Source organism: Pleurodeles waltl, chromosome 7 (genome assembly GCF_031143425.1).
Source record: "Pleurodeles waltl isolate 20211129_DDA chromosome 7, aPleWal1.hap1.20221129, whole genome shotgun sequence".
NCBI classification, from domain to species: domain Eukaryota; kingdom Metazoa; phylum Chordata; class Amphibia; order Caudata; family Salamandridae; genus Pleurodeles; species Pleurodeles waltl.
Window position 1 is genome coordinate 628,070,165 of NC_090446.1, and position 13,547 is coordinate 628,083,711.

Genomic DNA, 13,547 nt, shown 5'->3' on the forward strand with positions numbered 1-13,547 from the left:
TTTGTGAATGCGGGGACACCATTACACGCATGCACCGTACATAGGTCACTACCTATGTACAGCGTCACAATGGTAATTCCGAACATGGCCATGTAACATGTCTAAGATCATTGAATGGTCACCCCAATGCCATTCTGGCATTGGGGAGACAATTCCATGATCCCCGAGTCTCTAGCACAGACCCGGGTACTGCCAAACTACCTTTCCCGGGGTTTCACTGCAGCTGCTGCTGCTGCCAACCCCTCAGACTGGTTTCTGCCCTCCTGGGGTCCAGCCAGGCTTGACCCAGGAAGGCAGAACAAAGGACTTCCTCAGAGAGAGGGTGTTACACCCTCTCCCTTTGGAAAAAGGTGTCAGGGCTGGGGAGGAGTAGCCTCCCCCAACCTCTGGAAATGCTTTGATGGGCACAGATGGTGCTCATTTCTGCATAAGCCAGTCTACACTGGTTCAGGGATCCCCCAGCCCTGCTCTGGCGCGAAACTGGACAAAGGAAAGGGGAGTGACCACTCCCCTGACCTGCACCTCCCCTGGGAGGTGCCCAGAGCTCCTCCAGTGTGCTCCAGACCTCTGCCATCTTGGAAACAGAGGTGCTGCTGGCACACTGGACTGCTCTGAGTGGCCAGTGCCAGCAGGTGACATCAGAGACTCCTTCTGATAGGCTCTTACCTGTGTTGCTAGCCAAACCTCCTTTTCTGGTTATTTAGGGTCTCTGCTTTGGGGAATTCTTTAGATAACGAATGCAAGAGCTCATCCGAGTTCCTCTGCATCTCTCTCTTCACCTTCTGCCAAGGAATCAACCGCTGACTGCTCTGGATGCCTGCAAAACTGCAACAAAGTAGCAAAGACGACTACTGCAACCTTGTATCGCTGATCCGGCCGCCTTCTCAACTGTTTTCCTGGTGGTGCATGCTGTGGGGGTAGTCTGCCTCCTCTCTGCACTAGAAGCTCTGAAGAAATCTCCCGTGGGTCGACAGAATCTTCACCCTGTAACAGCAGGCACCAAAAGACTGCATCACCGGTCTTCTGGGTCCCCTCTCAGCACGACGAGCGTGGTCCCTGGAACTCAGCAACTCTGTCCAAGTGACTCCCACAGTCCAGTGACTCTTCAGTCCAAGTTTGGTGGAGGTAAGTCCTTGCCTCTCCACGCTAGACTGCATTGCTGGGTACCCTGTGATTTGCAGGTGCTCCGGCTGCTGTGCACTCTCTCAGGATTTCCTTTGTGCACAGCCAAGCCTGGGTCCCCGACACTTTAACCTGCAGTGCACAACCTTCTGAGTTGTCCTCCGGCGTCGTGGGATCTCCTTTTGTTACTTCAGGTGAGCTCCAGTTCACTCCTCTTTGTAGTGCTGTTCTGGCACTTCTGCGGGTGCTGCCTGCTTCTGAGAGGGTTCCTTGTCTTGCTGGGTGCCTCCTCTGTCTCCTCACGCGCAATTGGCGACATCCTGGTCCCTCCTGGGCCACAGCAGCGTCCAAAAACCCTAACCCCAACCCTTGCAGCTAGCAAGGCTTCTTTGCGGTATTTCTGCGTGGGATCATGTCTGCAAGCTTCTTCACAATGTGGGACATCCATCCTCCAAAGAGGAAGTTCCTAGTCCTCTTCGTTCTTGCAGAATCCACAGCTTCTACCATCCAGTGGCAGCTTCTTTGCATCCTCAGCTGGCATTTCCTGGGCATCTGCCCAATCTCGACTTTGTCGCAACACTTGGACTTGGTCCCCTTGTTCCACAGGTACTCTCGTCCGGAAATCCCCCCTTGTTGCATTGCTGGTGTTGGTCTTCCTTGCAGAATTCCCCTATCACGACTTCTGTGCTCTCTGGGGAATTTAGGTGCACTTTACACCTACTTTTCAGGGTCTTGGGGTGGGCTATTTTTCTAACCCTCACTGTTTTCCTACAGTCCCAGCGACCCTCTACAAGCTCACATAGGTTTGGGGTCCATTCGTGGTTCGCATTCCACTTTTGGAGTATATGGTTTGTGTTGCCCCTATACCTATGTGCTCTCATTGCAATCTATTGTGACTGTACATTGCTTGCATTGCTTTCTATTGCTATTACTGCATATTTTTGGTATTTTGTACATATATCTTGTGTATATTTGCTATCCTCATACTGAGGGTACTCACTGAGATACTTTCGGCATATTGTCATAAAAATAAAGTACCTTTATTTTTAGTATATCTGTGTATTGTGTTTTCCTATGATATTGTGCATATGACACCAGTGGTATAGTGGGAGCTTTGCATGTCTCCCAGTTCAGCCTAAGCTGCTCTGCTAAGCTACCCTTTTCTATCAGCCTAAGCTGCTAGACACCTCTTCTACACTAATAAGGGACAACTGGACATGGTGCATAGTGTAAGTACCCCTTGGTACCACTACAAACCAGGCCAGCCTCCTACAATGGGTATCCTCTGGGGTGGGCGAGGGTGGCAGGGGGTGTCCCTGAGGGCAGGGAAGGGCACCTGTGGACTGCTTCCATGGTCAGAGACCATGGAAATGAGCCCACAGGTCCCTTAACACCTGCCCTGACCCAGGCGTTAAAAAACAGTGCAAATCCAGCTGGGCGCCATTTTTTAAGGCCTGCCTCCTCCTGTGCATCAAAATGATGTGGGAGAATCGATAAGGCGCAAATGCCTTAGAGTCATTTTTTGCACGGGACACGCCTACCTTGCATGTCATTAGCTCAAGGTAGGTTTTCACATACAAAAAATGATTCAAATCCAAAACTTTGGCGCTGGACGGGTGTAGCGGCAAAGTATAAATATGGAGTTAAGTTTGCGCTGAATTTGTGTAAAAAAAAATTGACGCAAATCCGGCATAAACAGAGTATAAACATGGGCCTCTATTTTTCCACTGAAAACGGACTCAATTTTGGCAAAGTGTCGGTGAATGCTGGCATCTCGCTCAGCCGGCACCTAGGGAAACCTAGCAAACCTATATATTTTTTAAAAAATACACACCTAGGGGAATCCAGAATAGGGTGACTTCTGGGGCTCTCAATAGGTTCTGTCACCCAGAATCCTTTGCAATCCTCAAAATGTGTCCAAAAAACTAATTTTTACTCACATTTCAGAGAAGCAATGTTCTGTATTCGGAGGGGAGCAACCAACTTCCTTCCACCCAGCATTCCTCCAAGTATCTCAATAAAAATGGTATCTCACTTGTGTGAGTAGGCCTAGTGCCCACGACAGGAAACATCCCAAAACACAATGTCAACAGATCACATTTTCCTAATGAAAACGGATGCATTTTTTGCAAAGTGCCTAGCTGTAGATTTTGACCTCTAGCTCAGCCAGAACCTAAGGAAACCTAGCAAATCTATTCATTTCTGATAACTGGACACCTAGGGAAACCAGAATGGGTTGACTTGTAGTGCTCCCACCAGGTTCTGTCACCCAGAATCATCTGCAGACCTCAACACTTGACTTAAAAAACACCTTTTCCTCATATTTCAGCGATGTAAAGTACTAAAATCTGAGGGAAGCCTCAAACTTCCTTCTACTCAGCATTTCCCTACGTCTTCCGATAAACATGGTACCTCACTTGTGTGGGTATGCCTAGTGCCCGCGAGAGGAAATACCCTAAAACGCAGCATGGATACATTACATTTTTCAAATCAAAACAGACTCAATTGTGGCAAAATACCTACCTGTGAATTTTTGCCTCTTGCAAACCTACATATTTTTGAAAACTACAAACCTAGGGGAGTGCAGAATGGTGTGACTGGTGGGACTCTCAACAGGTTCTGTTACCCAGAAACTTTTGCAAACCTCAAAATTAGTCTCTGTTTGTAGGAGGCTGAACTGGCTTGTAGTGAGTACCAAGGGGTACTTGCACCTTGCACCAGGCCCAGTTATCCCTTATTAGTGTATAGGGTGTCTAGCAGCTTAGGCTGATAGATAATGGTAGCTTAGCAGAGCAGCTTAGGCTGAACTAGGAGACGTGTGAAGCTACTACAGTACCACTTAGTGTCATATGCACAATATCATAAGAAAACACAATACACAGTTATACTAAAAATAAAGGTACTTTATTTTTATGACAATATGCCAAAGTATCTTAGAGTGTACCCTCAGTGAGAGGATAGGAAATATACACAAGATATATATACACAATAGCAAAAATATGCAGTATAGTCTTAGAAAACAGTGCAAACAATGTATAGTTACAATAGGATGCAATGGGGAAACTTAGGGATAGGGGCAACACAAACCATATACTCCAAAAGTGTAATGCGAACCACGAATGGACCCCAAACCTATGTGACCTTGTAAAGGGTCGCTGGGACTATTAGAAAATAGTGAGAGTTAGCAAAATAATCCTCCCCAAGACCCTGAAAAGTGAGTGCAAAGTGCACTAAAGTTCCCCTAAGGACAAAATAGTCGTGTTAGAGGAATAATGCAGGAAAGACACAAACCAGCAATGCAACAACTGTGGATTTCCAATCTAGGGTACCTGTGGAACAAGGGGACCAAGTCCAAAAGTCACAAGCACGTCGGAGATGGGCAGATGCCCAGGAAATGCCAGCTGCGGGTGCAAAGAAGCTTCGACTGGACAGAAGAAGCTGAGGTTTCTGCAGGAACAAAAAGGGCTAGAGACTTCCCCTTTGGTGGACGGATCCCTCTCGCCTTCGAAAGTCGTGCAGAAGTGTTTTCCCGCCGGAAGAATGCCAACAAGCCTTGCTACACGCAAATCGTGCGTTTGGCATTTTTGGACGCTGCTGGGGCCCAGGAGGGACCAGGAGGTCGCAAATTGGACCTGCAAAGAGAGGGGACGTCGAGCAAGACAAAGAGTCCTCACTGAAGCAGGTAGCACCCAGAGAAGTGCCAGAAACAGGCACTACGAGGATGCGTGAAACGGTGCTCGCCGAAGTTGCACAAAGGAGTCCCACGTCGCCGGAGACCAACTTAGAAAGTCGTGCAATGCAGGTTAGAGTGCCGTGGACCCAGGCTTGGCTGTGCACGAAGGATTTCCGCCGGAAGTGCACAGGGGCCGGAGTAGCTGCAAAGTCGCGGTTCCCAGCAATGCAGCCCAGCGAGGTGAGGCAAGGACTTACCTCCACCAAACTTGGGCTGAAGAGTCACTGGACTGTGGGGGTCACTTGGACAGAGTCGCTGGATTCGAGGGACCTCGCTCGTCGTGCTGAGAGGAGACCCAAGGGACCGGTAATGTAGCTTTTTGGTGCCTGCGGTTGCAGGGGGAAGATTCCGTCGACCCACGGGAGATTTCTTCGGAGCTTCTGGTGCAGAGAGGAGGCAGGCTACCCCCACAGCATGCACAAGCAGGAAAACAGTCGAGAAGGCGTCAGGATCAGCGTTACAGAGTTGCAGTAGTCGTCTTTGCTACTATGTTGCAGGTTTGCAGGCTTCCAGCGCGGTCAGCAGTCGATTCCTTATCAGAAGGTGAAGAGAGAGATGCACAGGAACTCGGATGAGCTCTTGCATTCGTTATCTAAAGTTTCCCCAGAGACAGAGACCCTAAATAGCCAGAAAAGAGGGTTTGGCTACCTAGGAGAGAGGATAGGCTACTAACACCTGAAGGAGCCTATCAGCAGGAGTCTCTGACGTCACCTGGTGGCACTGGCCACTCAGAGCAGTCCAGTGTGCAAGCAGCACCTCTGTTTCCAAGATGGCAGAGGTCTGGAGCACACTGGAGGAGCTCTGGACACCTCCCAGGGGAGGTGCAGGTCAGGGGAGTGGTCACTCCCCTTTCCTTTGTCCAGTTTCGCGCCAGAGCAGGGGCTAAGGGGTCCCTGAACCGGTGTAGACTGGCTTATGCAGAATTGGGCACATCTGTGCCCAAGAAAGCATTTCCAGAGGCTGGGGGAGGCTACTCCTCCCCTGCCTTCACACCATTTTCCAAAGGGAGAGGGTGTCACACCCTCTCTCAGAGGAAGTTCTTTGTTCTGCCATCCTGGGACAGGCCTGGCTGGACCCCAGGAGGGCAGATGCCTGTCTGAGGGGTTGGCAGCAGCAGCAGCTGCAGTGAAACCCCAGGAAGGGCAGTTTGGCAGTACCAGGGTCTGTGCTACAGACCACTGGGATCATGGGATTGTGCCAACTATGCCAGGATGGCATAGAGGGGGAAATTCCATGATCATAGACATGTTACATGGCCATATTCGGAGTTACCATTGTGAAGCTACATATAGGTAGTGACCTATATGTAGTGCACGCGTGTAATGGTGTCCCCGGACTCACAAAGTTCAGGGAATTGGCTCTGAATAATGTGGGGGCACCTTGGCTAGTGCCAGGGTGCCGTCACACTAAGTAACTTTGCACCTAACCTTTACCAGGTAAAGGTTAGACATATAGGTGACTTATAAGTTACTTAAGTGCAGTGTAAAATGGCTGTGAAATAACGTGGACGTTATTTCACTCAGGCTGCAGTGGCAGGCCTGTGTAAGAATTGTCAGAGCTCCCTATGGGTGGCAAAAGAAATGCTGCAGCCCATAGGGATCTCCTGGAACCCCAATACCCTGGGTACCTCAGTACCATATACTAGGGAATTATAAGGGTGTTCCAGTAAGCCAATGTAAATTGGTAAAAATGGTCACTAGCCTGTTAGTGACAATTTGGAAGTAATGAGAGAGCATAACCACTGAGGTTCTGGTTAGCAGAGCCTCAGTGAGACAGTTAGGCACCACACAGGGAACATATACATGCACACTTATGAGCACTGGCGCCCTGTGTGACAGGGTCCCAGTGACACATACATATAGGCCACAAACCTATGAGCACTGGGGTCCTGACCAGCAGGATCCCAGTGACACATAACAAACATACTGAAAACATAGGCCCTCATTCTGACCCTGGCGGTCGGCGGAGAGACGGCGGTCGGACCGCGAACAGACCGGCGGTATTAAAAATGGCATTCTGACCGCGGCGGTCCCCGCCGCGACCGACCGCTACTTCTCCGCTCCGACCGCCGCGGCGGTCATGACCGCGGGGCTGGAGTTTGCGCACTCCGGCCCCGCGGTCGTCCCAAGACCGCCAAGGGTATTATGACCCTGCCTACCGCCGCGGTTTCTTGCGGGCGTGAACCGCCGTGCGAACCATGGCGGTAAGCACTATCGGGGCCAGGGAATTCCTTCCCTGGCACTGATAGGGGTCTCCCCCACCCCCCCACTACCCACCCGAGTCCTCCCCCCACACCCTCCACCCCCCTGCCACCCCCCAGAGGTGGTACGAACCCCCTCCCCACCCCCACCCCGACATGTACATACATGTACCCCGACATGCACACACCCCCAACATGCACATATACACACCCCCTACACACACATACACAACGGGGACACATACCCGCACACATACATGCCGACATGCGCACCTGCCGAACAGCACACATTACCCATAGACACAACAGCACCCCTCTACACACTCACACGCACACCCCCATGCACGCACACATCACACAACACCCCCCCACCCCCTCCCCTCACGGACGATCAACTTACCTTGTGCGTTGGTCCTCCGGGAGGCGACGGGAGCCATAGGGACGTGACCGCCAACAGAAGACCGCCAACAGAAGACCGCCACACAGAAATGTGGGTCGTAATTCTGGGGGCGGTGTTCTGCTGGCGTGGCGGTGGAGGTTGACCAGTCTCCACTTTTCCGCCGACCGCCAGTGTGGCTGCTGGCGGTTTTCCGGCGGAACGCTCCCAGCGGTCAGAATGCGCACAGCGGCACACCGCCGCGGTCGGCGGTCTTCACCGCGGCGGTAACTCGGCGGTCTTGCGAAAAGACCGCCAAGGTCAGAATGAGGGCCATAGTGTTTTCACTATGAGCACTGAGGCCTGGCTATCAGGATCCCAGTGAGACAGTGAAAACAGTGACAAACACCCTGACATACACTCACAAACAGGCCAAAAGTGGGGGTAACAAGGCTAGAAAGAGGCTACCTTCTCACACTGTTGTCCCCCTTTGTCCTCTCCCTCAGATGCTGTCTCAGTATCTACTGTCTCAGTCTCTGATCCTGCATCAGAGCTGTCCTCCATAACCTGAGTTAGTGCTTGAGCAGCAGTCATCTAATGAGATGCCATCTCTGCTACTGGCTAAAATATTCCTCTAAACCACAAGCCTACGTAGGCCGTCACAAAATTGCTGGTGTGTGTGTGTGATATTTGCAACAGTAAATGTCAGTCACTAGAGGAAAGTACAGCCTTTCTTGGCATAGTTACCCCCATTTTCTGCCTGATGTCATAGTGCTTGACTGTGTTCACTGGGATCCTGCTAACCAGGAGGGCACTAGCAGAGGTGCCCCCACAACCTCCATGACCATTTTCCCAGACTTTGTGAGTGCAGGGACGCCATTTTTTATGCTTGTACTAGCCATAGTTCACTACCTATGTCTAGCTGCATAATGGTAATCCCAACCATAAGTATGTTTGGCATCAAACATGTTGGAAACATACCCCAAGGCTTTTGCAAGCATTGGTTGTATGATTACATGGACTTTGGGGCTCCTTAGAAGACCCCCACTATTGCCATTACAGCCTTCTGAGGGTTTCTAGGCAGCCCCAGCTGCTGCTACCTCCCAAACAGGTCTCTGCCCTCCTGTTGCTTGAAAGCTCGAGCCCAGGAAGGCAGAACAAAGGATTTTCGTTGGGAGAGAGGTGTTACACCCTCTCCTTTTGGAAATAGGTATTACAGGTTTGGGAGGGGTAGCCTCCCCAAGCCACTGAAAAGGCTTGGAAGGGCACATTTGGTGCCCTCCATGCATAATCCAGTCTAAACCGGTTCAGAGACCCCCAATCCCTGCTCCGGTGCGAAACTGGACAAAGGCAAAGGGGAGTGACCACTCCCCTTTCCATCATCACCCCAGGGATGGTGCTCAGAGCTCCTCCAGAGGATCCCTGGGTTCTGCCATCTTGTTTCCAAGGCTGGCAGGGAACTCTGCGAACAACTGAGTGGACAGTGCCAACAGGTGACATCAGAGCCCTCCCCTGATAGGTGCCTACCTGGTTAGGTGACCAATCCCCCTTTCAGAGCTATTAAGTGTCTCTCCTTTTGGTGGTTCCTTTGATATGGATTGAAAGACGGCAGCAAGCATCCTCTGCATCCTCCACTAAATCTTCTCACTGAAAAAACTGCATCTGGACCCTCCAGGAACTCTCCAAACTGCAACAAAGAAGCAAAGACAACGTCTGAAAGATTGTATCTTCAGCTCCTGCCAGCAACTGCAGCTGTTTCCCGGCTGTGCATCCTCAGAGGACAGCCTGTCTTCAGCCTACACCAGAAGTTTGAAGGAATCTCCCTAGGGGTTAAGGTATTACTCCCCAGCTTCTGCAGACACCTTTTGCGACAACGACTTGTGGCCCGCATCCTCTCTACCGCTTACCTGCATAGATCCTGCATTACAGGTGGTGGACTGAAGTCTTCTCTTCTGCTGTGCCACTTTGGTGGAGGTAAGAGCTTTCCTCACCATTCAAGACAGTACGCCCATGCACTGCATGTTTTGCAGCTGCGAAGGCTTGTTGGCATCCATCCACGAAGTTCCTTCAGGCATCTTGCTGCTCCTGCCCCCAGCACTCTATCCTGTGATGCACATCTTCCTGAGTGTTTTTCCGGCCGTGTGGGAGCCTTTGTTGTCGTGCTGCATGGGCCTCCATTTGCATCTTCTTTGTCCCCATGCTGTGGGACTCCTGTGCATGCTGCCTGGTCTTCTGTGGACTCTTGTAGTGAAAATAATTATGTTTGCCCACTGACTTTGTGTTTCACCACTGTGCATATTAGTTATTCAATGTTCACCAGTAGCACATTACATTTTGTATTCAGTTTAGCTGCCTATTGGCTTTAATGTGGCATTAGACATTACATTTTGTATTCAGTTTAGCTGCCTATTGGCTTTATCGTGGTATGGGACATTACATTTTGTATTCAATTTAGCTGCCTATTGGCTTTATCATAGCGTTAGACAGTGCTGTTGAGACATTGCAGATGAGATGTTTTTCCACATTGTAAACTAAGCTTGTGTTTTTCATACTTTCTCTTACTAAACACGATAGCATGATAAGGAAGCGCATATTTTGTGTTTTTCTCTAGTGCAGGGAAGGACTCTGCCTTGGGAGAGACAGCCTTGAATACTTGGCCAACTTTCGACATTGTTTCTTCCAACTCAGACCTACATTGGCCAGCATGTTTTCAGTATCATAAAAGGAGTCCCTGGGCAGCAGCAGGGGGGAATTTTCAGAGACTTCAGTCAGGAGTGGACGTCAACTGCCTGACCTGTCCCGTGAGGGTGGAAAATCTATTTCTCTCAGTTGAACAGGGGGTCATCAACTTGCTGGCATGAGAAAGATGACGAACAGTGATAGGCCCTACGGTGATGAATTTTGACTTTTATTCTTTGCTTGACAGTTATGCTATAATATAATCACATGTATTTGCTGTGTACATTGCAATTGAGAATCACTTTGATATATTTTCCTTTCATTGCTGTGACTATTTTTAAACGTGAGCCTCCAACCTACTAATCTTCTGTCTCAGGAACCTCGTGGTGAGGTAATAATAAATGTCTTCTTTAAACTAAGAAGTACATTCCAGAGATTTTTGTCAGCTCAGTCATCAGTGAAAGCAAAACATTTTGGCATAGCATCAGTCTGGGAGTGGAATCGGAGATTGGAAGTGTAGGAGGATGGCCTTGCTTAAAGTGGGTACCTGACGGTACTTACACCTTGTGCCAGGTCCAGGCATCCCTTATTAGTAGATTTGTAGTGTTCTAGCAGCTTAGGCTGACAGAGGTAGCTATAGCAGAGCAGCTTAGGCTGAACTAGGAGACATGCAAAGCTCCTACTATACCACTTATATCATATAGCACTATGACATAAGAATCACAATACTCATAGTTACTAAAAATAAAGGTACTTTATTTTAGTGACAATGTGCCAAAAATATACCAGAGGATATACTCCCTTAGGAGGTAAGTAAAGTACACAAAATATACACACAAACCAAAATCAGGTAAGTAAACAGTTAGAAAAGTAGTGCAAACACTGCAGAATACAGTAGGATGCAATAGGCCTAGGGGTAACGCAAACCATATACTAAGAAAGTGGAATGCGAACCACTTAGGGACCCTAGGCCTAGTGTAGTGTGTAGAGGGTCACTGGGAGTGTAAGAAAACACTAAGGGTGTCCAAGATACCCCACCCCAAGACCCTGAAAAGTAGGAGCAAAGTTACCCTACTTCCCAAAAAGCAGAGATTCTGCAAAGGCAACAACTGACTGTAAAGCACTGAAGATGGATTACTGGACCTGAGGACCTGCAAAGGAAGGGGACCAAGTCCAAGAGTCACGAAAGTGTCAAGGGGGGCAGGAGCCCACTAAAGATCGGATGAAGGTGCAAAATGGCGGCCTCTGGGTGGAAGAAGCTGAAGATTGTGCAACAACGGAAGATGCCAGGAACTTCTCCTTTGCACAGAAGATGCCCCACGGTGTGCTGGGGGAAGAGGAGTTGTTTCCACACAGAAAGACAGCAAACAAGCCTTGCTAGCTGCAATGGTTGCGGTTGAAGAAAATGGGTGCTGCTTGGGCCCAGGAAGGACCAGGAGCTTGCCCCTTGGAGGAGGAGACAGAGGGGGTGCTCAGCAGCACCGACAGTCCATGCAGAAGCAGGCAGCAACCACAGAAGCACTTGAACAGGCATTCAAGAAATCTGAGCATGGCGGTCATCTCAACATTACAAAGGAGGGTCTCATGAAGCCAGTGGTCAACTCGGCGAGTTGAGCAATACAGGACGGAGTGCTGGGGACATGAGCTGGGCTGTGCTGTGCACAAAGGATTCCTTGCAAAAGTGCACAGAAGCCCTAGCAGCTGCAGATCACGCAGTACACAGGATTACTATCTGGCGTGGGGAGGCAAGGACTTACCGCCACCAAATTTGGACAGAAGGACCACTGGACTGTCAGGGTCACTTGGATCCAGCTCCTGTGCTCCAGGGACCAGGCTCGTCAAGATGAAAGGGGACCCAGAGGACCGGTGATGCAGAAGTTTGGTGCCTGCATTAGCAGGGGGAAGATTCCGTCGACCCACAGGAGATTTCTTCTTGGCTTCCAGTGCAGGGTGAAGGCAAACAGCCCTCAGAGCATGGACCACCAGGAAACAGTCGAGTCAGTCGGCAGGATTATATGCTACAATGTTGCTGGTAGTCATCTTGCTACTTTGTTGCAGTTTTGCAGGCGTCCTGGTGCTGTCAGCTGTCGATCATTGGCAGAAGTCGAAGAGGGAGATGCAGAGGAACTTTGGAGAGCTCTAGCATTCTTTATCTGAAGAGAAACCCACAGGAGCCACCCTAATTAGCCCTCAGAGGAGGATAGGCCACCTAACCAGGTAAGCACCTATCAGGAGGGGTCTCTGATGTCACCTTCTGACACTGGCCACTCAGAGGCCTCCACTGTGCCCTCACACCTTTGCATTCAAAATGGCAGAGGTCAAGGTTGCATTGTAGGAACTCTGGGCACCACCTCGGGGTGCTGATGGACAGGGGAGTGGTCACTCCCCTTTCCTTTGTCCAGTTTTGCACCAGAGCAGGGGCTCCCCAGCCCTTAACACCTATTTCCAAAGGGAGGGGCTGTAACACTCTCTCTTAGAGGAAATACTTTGTTCTGCCTTCCTGGGACTGGGCTGCCCAGACTCCAAGAGGGCAAAAGCTTCTCTGTGTGTTGGCAGCAGGGGTAGCTGCAGTGAAAACCCCGGAGAGCTAGTTTGGCAGTACCTGGGGTCCATGCTGAAGCTTCAGGCGTGCATGGGATTGACACCCCAATACCAGATTTGGCATGGGGGGACAATTTCATGATCTTAGACATGTTACATGGCCATATTCGGAGTTACCATTGTGACGCTGTACATAGGTAGTGACCTATGTACAGTGCACACGTGTAATGGTGTCCCCGCACTCACAAAGTCCAGGGAATTTGCCCTGAACAATGTGGGGGCACCTTGGCTAGTGCCAGGGTGCCCACACACTAAGTAACTTTGCACCCAACCTTCACCAGGTGAAGGTTAGACATATAGGTGACTTTTAAGTTACTTATGTGCAGTGGTAAATAATAACGTGGACGTTATTTCACTCAGGCTGTACTGGCAGGCCTGTGTAAGAATTGTCAGATCTCCCTATGGGTGGCAAAAGAAAAGCTGCAGCCCACAGGGATCTCCTGGAACCCCAATACCTTGGGTACCTAGGTACCATATACTAGGGAATTATAAGGGTGTTCCAGTGTGCCAATCAGAATTGGTAAAAATGGTCACTAGCCTGCAGTGACAATTTTAAAGACAGAGAGAGCATAAATACAGAGGTTCTGGTTAGCAGAGCCTCAGTGACACAGTTAGGCACCAAACAGGGAACACATTTAGGCCGCAAACTATGAGCACTGCAGTCCTGGCTAGCAGGATCCCATTGAGGCAGGCTAAAACAAACTGACACACAAGTAAAAATGGGGGTAACGTGCCAGGCAAGATGGTACTTTCCTACAGGAAGTGCACAATTTAAAAGTGTAATTGATTTAGTTGTTTAGAGAATTAAAGGAAGCACCGCAGACCGTGTTTGAAAA